This window comes from Cannabis sativa, chromosome 7 (assembly GCF_029168945.1).
Source record: "Cannabis sativa cultivar Pink pepper isolate KNU-18-1 chromosome 7, ASM2916894v1, whole genome shotgun sequence".
NCBI classification, from domain to species: Eukaryota; Viridiplantae; Streptophyta; class Magnoliopsida; order Rosales; family Cannabaceae; genus Cannabis; species Cannabis sativa.
In genome coordinates, this window is record NC_083607.1 from 12,638,559 (window position 1) to 12,652,983 (window position 14,425).

Sequence of the window (14,425 nt, forward strand, 5' to 3'; positions counted from 1 at the left end):
AGGAATGGATCTTTTCATAGTAAGAAGACTAAGACGACTTGACTTCTCCCATTGTGCATGATGAGTTCTCTGGGCAGCTGTACTGGAGTCAGTAAGATCAGCAGGTTTTTCTTCTCGTAGGCACAAGTCCAAATCCATTATGCCTAAAGTAAATTCCACATCTCGTTTCCATGTCTTGTAGTTGGAAGCATTCAAAATATGGATGGAAGCATTATTGTTGTTCACAGAAAAGGAGACTGAAAAATTAAAAAAATTAAAACTTGAATAAGTAATATGAGCAATGCATTAGAAAATATTGTAGAATCAACTGGTTATTTTAAACTCCCCTTTGGGGTGAGAATATAACACACACATGATCTACCTTCATGAAGTCAACAACAAAGAAAAAATACATATCATTTAAGAATTTTATTACCTTTGGGCAAATAAATTTCTTAAAAATGTGTATTAATTCAAGCAAAAAATAATAATAAATTTATATATTTAAATTATTACCTTTGGGCAAATAATTAAAACCTTTGGGAAAATAATTAAAATATATACATTTAATATTAACTCACTTCATGGAATGTGAACTAATATATGTAAATACTACCTTTGGGCAAGTAATTACACATATAGTCAACCAAAAAAAAAATAATATTTTCTTCAACATGTGAAATTTGGTGATAAAACAATCATTGAAAATTAATAATTTTCAACCAAATTTTCAAAAGAGATATATAATTGCTTTTATTATATTGATAATCAAAAAATAAAGTGTCCACCATAACACACTATTTTTGTATCAAACAACCAAGTTTTATAACTTTAGAACAACAAATAATCAAAAGATGTGAATATAAGAAAATTGGTGGAGACTACATAGTCAAGATAAATTAAATAAGAGAGTGACTATGTCATATGGAACGAGAAGAAACCCAAAAAAATTTCTATGATCGACAGATCAAAAAATATTTTTATTAATTTTTTAACTACATAATTATTATTAAAATAATAATAATTATTAAACGGAGTCAAAAAATTAATTAAAAATCATAGAAAAATCATAAATTAAATTTTAAGGACGTTGGTAAAAAGAACGTCAAAAAACGACGTTGCATGTGGCTTCACACGCCCCCACGCGCCGGCTGCGCGAGTGGGCTTCGCGGCTGGACTCCTTCTTCCTCCAGCGGGTCCTGTGAAACAGGTCACGCGACCCGGTTCGTCCAGTTCGGGTGTGCAGTGAAAATCTAGCGAAAAACCGACGGAAAACATCGGGAAATAGATGGGTTTTGTTCAGGAATCTATTTCTAGTCGATCTACGCTACTAATTTTGGGTATTAAAGGCTAAATATGTAGATCTAATGGCAAAATCAATCCGAAAAATTAAGAACATAAAATAAAATAATTGTAATTCCAATCTTGGGCAAAATACGAAATTAATCATGTAAGAACATTCTTAAACAATTGATAATGAGATATCTATAATCAATTTTAGATCAAAAACAATAAAATCAAAATACACAAATTATAATTTCATAATATAATTATATAAAGCCTAAAACTTTAAACTTAAAATTCTCTTAGTATACACAATGATTTCATACATATAATATATCAATGGAAAGAGAATTTAACGATGAATAAAACCCCTAAAGTTTTAAGATTTAAAAACAAAAAATTCAACATAAAATAATAACGAAATTGATATGTAATTATTGATAATTAACATATACAAATTAATTATACTAATTATAGGTTATAAATCATATACAATAGGCAATCTGATACCACATGTTATAAAAATTAATAATATACCCAAGATCTATTTGTATATAACATAGAACACAATAATAATATATAATAATTAGGTATGTGTACCTAATTGATCCATAGCAATTATCTCAGTTTGATACACAGCAGTTACTCCACTTTGATAGTGCAATACTATCAACTAAGTCTTCCTCTCTAGATCTCTAAATCAGAAGCAGTTTATTTATCTGATTATCAAAAGGTATACAATTGTGATGAGACAATATGTATTTATAGAGTTAGGGAGGGGACTTAGCTACAAAACCCTAGTTGGGCTGGGCATGCTCATCAAAGGCTTCAGTCAACTAGAAAAGCCCACACTTCTGCTTCACCTAGACTTTACACACAGATGCTAAGCCCATTAACAATCGATCACCAATCACATGGGCTAACACAGCAAAGAACTATCCAATCAACCCAAGTTTTAATAAAACCAATAAAATTTAATGTAAGCCCAAATAAAAGTCTAACATTTTATACATTAGATTCTTTTAATGGGCTTCTATGGTAATTCAAACCAGACTTTAAGGAAGGATTCTCGGAAGCTTTTGAGACTTATAAAGGATTCTATTGTGGGAGTGTGTTTTTACACCAGGGATGTCAATGAAATTACGGAAAATAATGAAAAGAGAGGGGGCAAAGATCGTGGTTGGGCGACTATGGAGAGGTTTTGAAGTTGTGTTGATTATTGTGGTCTTATAGATTTCTGTAAGGTAAAACAAGAGTTGACATGGAGTAGTAATTATGAGAAACGGACTGTAATGGATTTTAGACTATAATATAATATGAATGATAAACTATATATAAACGATATGTAATGCGGAATTAACTGTAAATATATCGAAACTGTATATGCAATGAAAGGATCGAAATACCTCTAGCAATTGATGTTTGAGCTTCAATCCCTACGATATCTTCGGTATTAGAGTTCGGGCTTTCTCGCTCTCTTAACTCTCTTTAGATGGAATTTCATTGTTTTGAACAGAATGAGTGAAGAGCTCAGGGACCGAGACCCTATATTTATAGGTGAGATACTCCATCAATATCTGCGCCACATTAATTGTCAGAATATTTTGACAATTAATTCAGAAAATCAAATCGCGTAATAAATATCAAAATCTAACCATATATAGAATATTACATAATTAATTTTGTCTAAATTCAATGAATATAAATATTTATTTATCACAGAATCAATTCTTTATTTTTATTCCATAATTAGAAATATTTTAATATTCTCCCACTTGGTCAGTATTTAGACTAAAACATTCAAACACAATGTTTCTCATTATATAAAAAACATATAAATCATAGCGATATGTCCTCATTATGATTCGAGTATTATTTTCCATGTATTATAATATATTTACTATATAACGATGTACTTTATGTGGCAATGTACTTAAGCGAATAAACCGTAAAATTTATGTTTATTCAGGTCCTCTAAAATTTTCTCTAATGTAAAATTAAGATGCGCATAAATATGAGAAAATATCAAAATAAGAGTGTCATTAAAAATAACTTTATTTGTACAAATTACAAGGGAACCAAGTCTCATGTTCTCTACATGATCCTTGAATTTATGAGGTGGCAAGTCTTTTGTCATAGGATCGGCAATCATCAATTCAGTTCTAATGTGTTGAATGACCACTTTATTTTCTTTAACACGTTCTCTTATAGCTAAGTACTTAATGTCGATGTGCTTGCTTTGACTTCCACTTTTATTGTTCTTAGCCATGAAAACAACAGCTGAATTGTCACAGAACATCTTTAATGGTCTTGCTATGAAATCAACAACTTTAAGGCCTGAAATGAAACTCTTTAGCCATACACCATGCGATGTAGCCTCAAAACAAGAAACAAACTCAGCCTCCATAGTAGAAGTAGCAGTCAAAGTTTGTTTGTTACTCCTCCAAGATATAGCTCCACCAGCAAACATAAACATGTAACTAGATGTTGATTTACATGAATCTATACAACCAGCTAAATCAGAATCTAAGTAGCCAACTACCTCTAGATTATCAGTTTGTTTGAACATTAGTTTGTAATCCTTAGTGCCCTGAAGATATCTCATTCCTTTTTTTGCAGCTTTTCAGTGGTCTATCCCTGGGTTACTTTAAAATCTTCCTAACACTTCGATAGAATAAGTAATGTCGGGTCTTGTGCACACCAGAGCATACATTAAGCTTCCGACAGCAGAAGTATAAGGAATGTCTTTCATTTCTTCTCTTTCAAAATCATTCTTTGGACACTGTCTCAAATTCAATTTATCACCCTAAAAAAGTAGGAGCAACGCTCGGTGAACAATCTTTCACCCCAAATTTTTCTAAAATTCTGTTGATGTAGGCTTCTTGAGATAAACCTAAGATACCTTGGTATCTATCTCTATGAATCTTAATGCCTATGACATAGGATGCTTCACCCATGTCTTTCATCTTAAAGTTCTTTGAAAGAAATTGTTTCACTTCATGTAGCAACCCTTTATCATTGGATGCAAGAAGAATATCGTCCACGTATAAAATAAGAAAATAAATCTTACTCCCACTTTCCTTTAGGTATATGCATTGATCCATGACATTCTCTTCAAATCCAAAGGAAGAGATGACATCATGAAATTTTAAATACCATTGGCAGGATGCTTATTTTAATCCATAGATGGACTTCTTAAGCTTGCATACCAAATCCTGACCTTCACTAGAGGAGAATCCTTCTGGTTGTTTTATGTATACCTCCTCCTCCAGATCACCATTTAGAAAATCAGTTTTTACATCCATCAACTCTAGCTCTAAATCAAAATGAGCAACTAATGCCAAGATGACTCTAAGGGAATCTTTCTTTGATACTGGAGAAAAAGCCACCATATAGTCAATTCCTTCTTCTTGAGTGAATCCTTTAGCAACAAGTCTTGCTTTGTATCTCTCAGTGTTGCCAATGAGTCTTTTTTAGTTTCATAGACCCATTTTCATCGAATGGCTCTCGCCCTATTAGACAACTTTACAAGTTCCCAGACTTTGTTGCACTTCATAGAATTCATTTCATCATCCATGGCATTAAGGTATTTAGCACCAGAGCTACCCAGAACGGGAAAAGCCACGACGAGCTCAGACGTTTACGCATTTGGGGCTCTATTGCTCGAAGTGGCTTGCGGGCGTAAACCCATTGAGCCAAATGCTCCTCCGGAGGAGTTGGTGTTGGTTGATTGGGTATGGGACTATTACAAAGCTGGGAGAGTCCTCGATGTAATAGACAAGAGACTAAATGACCAGTACGAGGTCGTTGAGGCAGTGATGGTGGTGAAGTTGGGTTTGATGTGTTCGAACAATGGGGTGATGGCTCGGCCTAGTATGAGACAGGTGGTGAGGTATCTTGAAGGAGAGGTTATGGTGCCCGGAGAGTTGAGAGTCTCAGATGATGAGTTAGAAGGGAAGAAATATCAGATGGGTATTGGTGGTCATGATGGTTTTGATGATTTTTTGCACTCTTTTCTATCATCTTCGTTTGATAATTTAAGTGGGTCTTATTCGTTTAGAGGGAATAATAATAGTCACAGAGATGGTATGGACCAGAGTTTTGCTTTTCTTTCTACTTCTCCTCTCTCTCTTCTCCAACATGGTAGAGGTGATACTACTAGATTATCAGAATAGTTTCATTACATGGAAAATAATTATATAATAAGCAATGTAGATAGAGAGACCTGTTGGAGAGTGTTATGATAGAAACCACTTAACGGTTTTACCGTTAATTCTGTTAAAAGTTTGTTGTTCTGTTATTTTTTAGTTTCTTGATTTTGTACTTTACTTGGGATATAAATAAAGCTTTTCCTCAGTTAGTTCAGTAGGTTCTTTAATACCACTGTTCTAGCTTGTGTATGATTTCAGATACTCTCTGTTTCATCTTCTTCCTCTATTGTTACATGGTATTAGATTGCCTCTGACTTGCGTCAATGGAGTCCTCCTCGATTGATCCTACCACCAACTCAGCTTCAACTATACCTTCTGCGTCTCTGGCTCCAATGATTCCTTCTTGGAATCCATTTTCGAATTCTCTATCCTCTTCCCTCACGATCAAGTTGGATCGTCTCAACTTCTTGGCCTGGAAATCACAGGTGGTGCCCACTGTGATAGGCCATGATCTCGACGAAATATTGTTCTCTGGTGTTCCTCCTCCCTCTACCCAAGTTAATGGAAATCCTAATCCTCTGTTTGCTCAATGGAGAAAGAAAGATCAACTTCTTCTTTCTTGGCTTCGTTCATCCATGTTCGAAGGTATTCTTGCGTCTGTTGCGAATTTCTCATCCTCTTACATGGTGTGGAAAGCCCTGGAGCAACGATTCAATAGTCAATCTCGTGCAAGGCTTCTTCAACTTAAGAACCAATTCTCTACAATCCGCAAAGGTAATCTCTCAATTTCAGATTATGCTAACAAAGTTCAGAATCTTGCAAATTCTTTAGCTGTTGTAGGCTCTACAATCAATGATCAAGATATCATTTTGCAAATCTTGAATGGATTGGGATCAAAATATGATTCTGTGGTGTCTGGCATCACTACAAGAAGTGATCTTCTCTCTATTGAAGAGCTTCATGCTCTTCTACTCATGAAAGCAGGTTGGAAAATCACAATGCTGTCAATGAATTGGCCATGAAAATGCAAGCAAATTTGACATATGGCAACTCAAGACCCAATGTCTATCACCCACCTCAAGGCACCAGAAACATGGGCCGTGGATATCCCAAACCAGGCACTCAATCTACACGGCCCCAATGCCAAGTTTGTCTACGTTTTGGTCATACAGCACCCACATGTCATTATCGATTCAATAAAAGATAGGTTACTCCCAAACCAGGCACTGTTCCCCCCGTGCCTTTGTTGCTGAACAAGAATGTGACTATGATCCTCAAGCTTTCTCGGCTTCTTTTGTCCCAGACTTTGGGGATGATGATGGCTGGTTTGTGGACACAGGGGGCACTCATCACATCACCAACAATTCTCAGTGTCTTAAAACATCCACCAGTTACCATGGCCCTGATTCTCTGGCTGTAGGAGATGTTAATAAGCTGGTCATTTCTCACATTGGTACCACTTCTCTACCCTCTTCTTCTAATTGTCCTTTAAAATTACATTATGTTCTTCAAGTGCCTGCTATCACCAAAAACTTAGTTAGTGTGTCTCAGCTAAGCAATGATAATAATGTTTTTCTTGAATTTCACAAAACTTGTTGTTTTGTAAAGGACAAGCAAACAGGGAAGGTCCTTCTCAAAGAGAAACTTAAAAACAAGTTGTACCAGTCAGGAGACACAACACAAAGCCCCAGCTCCCAAGAACCAACTCAGTGTCATCATACTTTTGTTGAGTCTAACTGTTGTATTTCGAATTCATGTCAATGTAATGTTTTGCAATCCTTATCTTGTACTGAATCTAAAATCAATAAAATAGATAACTACTCTTTTGATTCCTATCCTTCTGTGTTTCATACATTCCAACAAAATGACATCAATTCTTGACACTTAAAACTTGGTCATCCAAATCCCACTGTTTTTTCTAAAATCCTACCACTAGTTCCTCACACAGGAACTCTAAACCAGCTGCAATTTTGTACAACATGCCAACTAGGAAAAAACCATAAATAGCCCTTTCCTTTATCTCTTAGTCGTGCCTCTAAACCACTACAGATCATTCATACTGATCTCTGGGGACCTTTTCACATTACAGCAGAAGATGGCTATAGATATTATTTTCATTTCCTAGATAACTATAGCAGGTACACATGGATTTTTCCTTTGGTTCAGAAAAACCATGCCTTTGACACCTTTATTAAGTTCAAAAGCATGGTTGAGAAGCAATTTAATTTGCCTATAAAAAATGTTCAGGCAGATTGAGGAGGAGAATACAGGACTTTTGCTTGATTTTTGAGTGATCAAGGAATCCTTTTCACTCATTCATGTCCTCATACACATGAACAGAATGGCCGTGCTGAGAGAAAGCACAGGCATATCACTAAAACAGGTTTAACCATTCTTGCACAATCAGGGTTGGACTTCACTTACTGGTAGTTTGCATTTCAGTGTGCTGTTTACACTATTAACAGGTTGCCTACACCTGTTCTTGGCCATATGTCTCCTATTGAATGTTTGTTTGGCAATATCCCTGATTACACTATCTTGAAGCCGTTTGGTTGTGCCTGTTTTCCATACTTGTGACCCTACAATCATCATAAAATGGAGTACAAATCTCAACAGTGCATCTTCTTAGGGTACTCCAACAATCACAAGGGATACTTACGTGAAAACAAAGATGGTCGACTCTTTATTGCTAGACATTTGGTGTTCAATGAATCTTGCTTCCCTGCTCACTCTTCATGTATCCTCTTTGTGTTAGTTGACCTAAGCCGCACCATTACTGCTGGGGTAGGGCTCGGCCTCCGAACCGTACGTGAGACGAGTTTCTGAACCTATTATGCATGCTTCTGCACCTACTGCTGAGCCTTCTGCACCTCAAGATACAGCAGTTATGCCCAGACATGATACCATTATCTCCACTGCTCCTCTGCCTACTGAACAACATGTTCCAAGCAGCACTCCTAACTCGGCACCAGCTCCTATTAGTAATGCTTCTGAGGTAGATGTTGTTCCACACCAGCAGCCTATTGTTCCCAGTCTTCCTCATGCACAAATTTCTGAGGGCAATGAACCATTAGCTGCACCACATGTTATTTTACCTCCCCACATATCCCCATCTATAAATCCTACTACAGATGATTCTCTTAATCATTCTTTGGGCCCTACTGAGAACAACCATAATACATCCACCTGTGCTGCTGCCCCTGCTACTTCACGCACACATCATATACCACAAGATCTCAAAATGGCATTGTCAAACCTAAATCCTATCTTGCCACCAAGCATCCTTTACCCGAATCCCTACTTCCAAGTGAGCCTAAATCCCTCAAAGCTGCCTTAAGAGATCCAAAATGGTTAGCCTCAATGAACTCTAAATCGGCTCCCTCAAAAAAGCTGGTACATGGCACTTGGTTCCATTTCGAGAAGGTATGCATGTTATTGGAAATAAGTCTGTACACCGTGTGAAACTCACGTATATGGCTCATTAGATAGATTCAAATCAAGGTTGGTTGCCAAGGGGTATCTTCAAACACCAGGGATCGATTTTGAAGAAACCTTTAGCCCAGTTGTCAAGCCTGCAACTGTTCGGGTTGTTCTTTCTATAGTAGTCTCAAATAATTGGCCTGTGCAACAGTTAGATGTCAGCAATGCTTTCCTGAATGGTGAGTTAGAAGAAACAGTTTATATGTCCCAACCACAAGGTTTTGAAGATGAAAGGTATCCAACTCATGTATGTAAACTTGACAAGGCCATTTATGGGCTCAAGCAAGCACCCCGTGCTTAGAATGACAAGCTCAAAAACACTGTACTACAGTGGGGGTTCCGTAGCAGCCGGTCTAATACTTCTTTATTCATACATGGGCAAGGCTCCAATCTTGTTATTTTGCTTGTCTACGTTGATGATATACTCATCACAGGCCCAAGTTCATCATTGATTTCTACAATCATAGAGGGTTTAAACAAAGCTTTTTCTTTGAAAGATCTAGGACCGGTTCATTACTTCTTGGGTGCTGAAATTTTCAGAGATGGTTCAGGGATGTTTCTATCTTAATCGAAGTACATAACTGATTTGCTTGTTAAGCTACACATTGAAGGAGCCAAAGCCAGTCCTAATCCCACAAGTGCAGTTGCAAAATTAGCCTTAAACGATGGGGAACCACTCGAGGACATCACTCTATACCGAAGCACAATGGGTGCACTTCAATATTTGTCCCTCACAAGGCCTAATGTGGCATACATAATGAATAAACTCAGTCAATTTTTACATGCTCCTACATCTACACACTAGGAAGCCTGCAAAAGGGTGCTTAGATTTCTCAAAGGGACACTCCCTCATGGTCTTCACCTTAAACCAAGTTCCTTTCTTTCTCTCACAGCCTATTCCGATGCAGATTGGGCAAGCTACATTGATGATACGCGTTCGATAGGAGGCTACTTAGTCTTTCTAGAGGAACATTTGGTGAGTTGGTCAGCTAAGAAGCAACATGTTGTTGCAAGGTCAAGTACAGAAAGCGAGTTCAGGACCCTCGCAAATGCTGCAGCAGAGATTCAGTGGCTCAAATCTCTCATATCTGAACTCTATGTTACTATGCCTCACTGTCCCATAATTTGGGTTGACAATTAGAGTGCAACTGCACTAGCAGCCAACCCCGTGTTTCATGCTCGTTCAAAGCACATAGAGATGGATCTTCACTTTGTTCGAGATCAAATTCTTGCCAAGGAACTCTCAGTTCGATATGTCCCTGCTACATATCAAGTTGCTGATGCATTGACAAAAGCTTTAACTACTGAACGATTTCTTTATTTGAGATCCAAACTGAACATGGGGATTACCCCATTTCGTTTGAGGGGGATGTTAGGATAAAAACCACTTAACGGTTTTACCGTTAATTCTGTTAAAAGTTTGTTGTTCTCTTATTTTGTAGTTTCTTGCTTTTGTACTTTACTTGGGATATAAATAAAGTTTTTCCTCAGTTAGTTCACTAGGTTCTTTAATACCACTGTTCTAGCTTATGTATGATTTCAAATACTCTTTGTTTCATCTTCTTCTTCTACTGTTACAGAGAGTTAAATTAATCGATAACTATAGAGTTAATTTGTTTTGTTTGCTTATAACACCAATATTGAGTTTTTAAGTTTATTTAGAGTAAACAAAACTATGATTAATCATATACAATTGTAACACCCTAACTAACATAGGCGTATTACGTGATTTTTAAACATGCTGTGCAGCTCGTTGCTAATCAATGAGGTTTATGGAAAACGTGATTAATTAAAATTTTTGCTTTTTAATTAAACTTGTAAAAATATAATTTACAAAAAGACTCGGGATCCCGATTACAAAATCATTTACAAATTTTAACTGTTTATACAAAATAAATGTCGCCTAGCGACTAGTTACAAAATCAGCCTCGCTGTCCCGATGATCGTACGCTCCAGGCCTAACCGCCCCGACATGTACAACCTTCATAAGCTCGCTCACGGTCCATCAGCTCTAGCCTTGCCTTTACCTACACATAAACGTAGAACTGTGAGTCGACAAACTCAGTAAGAAAAGCATAATAATACTCATACATAAATCCCGGACATGATCAGACGCCCATACCCCTGATCATAATCCTAACTGCCGTGTCCAACACGATACTGAGTCCCGCTACTACCGTGTCCAACACGGTACTGAGCCACTACTGCCATGTCCAACATGGTACTGATTCTGAACGTTCATAGGGACGGTACTATTGACACGTAACAGCCTGATCGGTCGAACCGGTCATACTCCGGCTGCTGGTCATACTCCAGCCTGTACCGACGTGTTACTATATCCACCTGATCGGTCGAACCGGTCATACTCCGACTGCTGGTCATACTCCAGCCTGTACTGACGGGATACGTCAATAGTACGGAACCACCAACCAAGTGTTAGCCTGATCGGTCGAACCGGTCATACTCCGGCTGCTGGTCATACTCCAGCCTGTACCGACGTGACAGGGTTGGATGGTTCGAAGCCAACATACATAACTAATGTAATCTAACAGGCTTCCTACATGCTCGCTAAACATGTAATCTACATATGCATACTGTTATACTAATCTTACCTGGATTCCGAATTCAGGTGTGCCGGTCAACCTGACTGGAACTTTAACTGCGCGGCGGATTACAGGCTCCTAAACCATAAAAATCACAACACTATAAGTGACACGCTAAATCACTTCCTGGGGACTTAAACTAGGAACTAAAAGTTTCCCTATCGATAAAAAAAGCATGGCAATACCCCCTAAAACACAAAATCGAGAAAATCTAGGGTTTCAGAATTTTCCCCAACCGGCAGACCGGTTGCCCAACCGGAATTCCGGTTCTGGGAAAATTCAGAACCCCATCCGGAATTCCGGATGCACAACCGGAATTCCGGTTCCTCGCAGGCAGCAACATCAAAAAATCATATCTTGCACAAATCAACCCCAAATCACATGAAACCTTCCAGACCTGTTCTATACCTCCCCTAGAACATTTCTAAAGCTTCAAAACCACCCAGAAAGCACAGAAACGAAAAGTGCCATTAAAGCTCAAGCTTTGAGTTCTAAACTCAAACTTGAGTAAAATCACCTAACATGCATTCAAACCAACTCAAATCCTCTTAAACAAGCATAATATAGCCTCTGAAAATGAAATCTACTAACTACAGCAAGCAATTTACAGATCCACACATTTCTTCAAAAATTCATGTTCTTGAGCTAAAAACTTCAAAACTTAAATCCAAGCAACTATCATGCATACACTAACTCTGAACCACTTAAAATAGCAAGATTAAACCATTGAGAACAACAACAAAACACAGCAGCAAGTATCACAACAATTCACATGCAACAATCATCTTTTAAACATTTTCTTCATAAAATACAAGAGGAAGAGATTAAAGACCTTACCAAAGCTTGAAGAATACTTAGATTGGAAGAGAGTGGGTTTTTTGAAAATTTTCTTTATTTTTTCCTAAGTGTTGATTTTTGTAAAAATGAATTAAAGCCACTTAACATATAACAATTCATTTCAGCCAAATAAAGCATAAATAAACATTTATTTTTCAATTACTAAACTCACTAAAAGACAAAATACTAATGGGGCAAAAAGACCATTTTGCCCCTCCACACTAAAGCCACATAAATCACACTAATGGGGTATTTTTGGGAAATTCTAAATTCCCGGCCATTCCCGACATTCCCAATGTCTAATAAACCGTCCCAAACTACTAACATACTAAGTTGTGATTTCTACTGAGCCAAACGCAAGGTTCCAAAATACCGGGCACCGGAATGCAAAATTATGCAAACTACTACATGACATAAAAATGCATCTCTGAATTCAATAAATAACAGTATAATAAATTATTTAAATAGCTATAAATAATTTTCATAATTAAACATAATTAACTGCTAATTTCCAAATTAAACTAAGCGGTCTTTACAATTATCCCCCCCTTAAAAGGATTTCGTCCCCGAAATTTAACCTGAATAACTCTGGATATTGAGCTCTCATATCTGACTCTAGCTCCCAGGTGGCTTCCTCCACCTTGTTGTTTCTCCAGAGAACTTTGACCAACGCTATGGTCTTATTCGGAAGGACTTTATCTTTTCTATCCAGGATCTGCACTGGCTGTTCCTCATAAGTCATGTCTGGCTGCAGTTCTAGGCTCTCATAACCGAGTATATGAGAGGGATCTGAAACGTATTTTCTCAACATCGAGACATGGAATACGTTGTGAACTGCTGATAAAGCTGGAGGCAACGCTAACCGGTATGCCACTTGACCTATCTTCTCGAGAATCTCGAAAGGTCCCGTAAATCTAGGGCATAACTTGCCTCTTTTCCCGAAACGTTTGATCCCCTTCATCGGAGATACCCGTAAAAACACATGGTCCCCTACTTGGAACTCAACATCTCTGTGTTTCGGATCTGCGTAACTCTTCTGGCTGCTCTGTGAGGCAAGCATTCTAGCTTTTATCTTCTCTATTGCCTCATTGGTCCGCTGCACTGACTCTGGACCTAGGTATTTCCTCTCCCCTGTCTCATCCCAGTGGATGGGAGATCTACATTTCCTACCGTATAACAGTTCATAGGGAGCCATCCGTATCGTACTCTGGTAACTGTTGTTGTAAGAAAATTCTATCAACGGTAGATACTTATTCCATGAGCCTTCAAAGTCCATAACACAGGCTCTCAACATGTCCTCCAATATTTGAATTGTCCTTTCGGACTGACCATCTGTCTGAGGATGGAATGCTGTACTGAATTTCAGCTTTGTACCCATTGCTCGCTGCAAACTCTGCCAAAATTTGGAGGTGAACTTCGGATCCCTGTCCGAAACTATAGACTTCGGTACTCCGTGAAGTCTTACTATCTCTCTGACATACAACTCTGCCAACTGATCCACTGTAAATGTTGTTCTAACCGGCAGAAAATGAGCAGATTTCGTAAATCGATCCACCACTACCCAGATGGAATCAAATAAACCCGTGGTCCTAGGTAACCCGACCACAAAAAGCATCGTGATATCTTCCCATTTCCATTCTGGTAGGGTTAGAGGCTGCAACAACCCTGCTGATCTCTGATGTTCAGCCTTAATCTGCTGACAATTGAGGCATCTCAATACGAATTCTACCAAATTCTTCTTCATACCGCTCCACCAGAAGTACGGTTTCACATCTTGGTACATCTTAGTGGTGCCGGGATGTAGAGAATACGGGGTAGAATGAGCCTCCTCAAGGATCTCATTCCTAAGTTCCACACTATTCGGAACACAAACCCTGGCTTATACAAAAGTATCCCGTTGTCTGACACTGAAAAGTCTTTGGCTTGACCAGCCAACACCTCATCTCTGATCTTCACTAACTCTGGATCCGTCATCTGAGCGACTTTTATTCTTTCCAATAGGTCAGATTGCAGCGTTAAGTTGTGAAGCTGACCTACCACAAACTCAATGCTGGATCTAACCATATCCTCTGCTAGCTGAGGTGAAATCTG